This window comes from Octodon degus, unplaced genomic scaffold (assembly GCF_000260255.1).
Source record: "Octodon degus isolate 3935 unplaced genomic scaffold, OctDeg1.0 scaffold00069, whole genome shotgun sequence".
NCBI lineage: Eukaryota > Metazoa > Chordata > Mammalia > Rodentia > Octodontidae > Octodon > Octodon degus.
In genome coordinates this window covers 10,550,996-10,552,318 of record NW_004524645.1, presented here as the reverse complement: position 1 = coordinate 10,552,318, position 1,323 = coordinate 10,550,996, and the positions used below count along the sequence as shown (strand labels likewise).

General features: G+C 33.1%; 1 non-coding gene across 1 annotated transcript; it reads left to right on the top strand.

The window, feature by feature from the left end:
- Positions 1-534: 534 nt before the first annotated feature.
- Positions 535-641, top strand: LOC111817771. Its single transcript, XR_002821891.1, has one exon. It is a non-coding gene; the product is annotated as a U6 spliceosomal RNA (small nuclear RNA).
- The last annotated feature ends 682 nt before the right edge of the window (positions 642-1,323 follow it).

The window sequence follows — 1,323 nt, the reverse complement described above, 5'->3', positions numbered from 1 at the left end:
ATAATTCTTGTTTTGCATATTCCAGCAGCTCCTGTGCCAGAGTTGTGGTGCCAATTACTCAGTCTAGTGGATAGTCTCTAAGTTATTTAAGGACTGCTACCAGAAGCCTGTATCCTCATGTCCCTGTCACACTCCTTGCCACGAGTCTATGAGTCAACAGCCTTTTGTTGACGATGAAGCACTCTGACCAACAGCTGTTTATAAATACTTTCAGAACAGGTAAAATGAAAGCTAGCAATGGATGCTTAAAGAATTTAGGTGGCTGTAGTTAAAGATGCAAGAGTTCATGTGACAAAGAAATTTGGGGCTGTGATATACATTTTGACATAAGAAGCAGGATCATGACTGATAACATACTATAATATACCATGGACAATGAAGATGTAGACATAGTCCCTGTAAGTCTATACAGTTTCTGAAATTCTTATTTTAACAACATTTACCATATAAATATAAACTAGAAAAGGTTAATTGATATTTCTTAATTGAGAATGCTTTTTATGTACCTCAACATATCAAATAAAACTAATTTTTGTGCTCGCTTTGGCAGCACATATACTAAAATTGGAACTATACAGAGAAGAATAGCATAGCCCCTGAGCAAGGATGACATGCAAATTCATGAAGTGCTACACATTTTTTAAATATCATATTGTTTCCCTAGTATAAATACTCAAAAGAAGAAATAAAAATTGAAAAGTATAACATAGCTAAATGGAAAGTGAGAACTTAAGGTTTAAACAAAAAAGAGAGAGAAGGGAGAAAAGTTAGGAAATATGGCAGGGGAAAAATCATACATTTATTTAAACAAGATGGTTAAGGCAAGGGTCCTAAGAATCTCTATCAGGTTTTTAAAAATAGCAGTTATTGGGTAGAATTCTCACCCTGACTAACTCTATATGGTGTTATCTGTGAACTAAGCAACTACACTGAGGATAGCAATGTGTAATACTAAAACCATGCTTGAAATACCTGACATTTTGGTCATCTAAATGCATACTGCTTCTAATTTCATGCCAATTATTGCTAGACTATCTTTAAAGTAATTTTTAAGAAAGATAATAAAAGAAAACAAGAGACAAGAAAAAAAGTCATAGGATTGTCTTGCTACAATGTTGTATATGGTTTGATTTCTAAATTTTAGTTTAAAAATGTATAATGGTTTTTTTCACATCCTATAGGGACTTAAATTTTAGAATATCCATGGTTGCTGGAAAATAGAAGCTCCATGTTATATCTAAGGCATTTGATTCAGACAGATAGTGATGTTAAGCTTTACTTCTTCTGTTACAGGGCAATAATATCATTAAGCTTCTCTTCTGG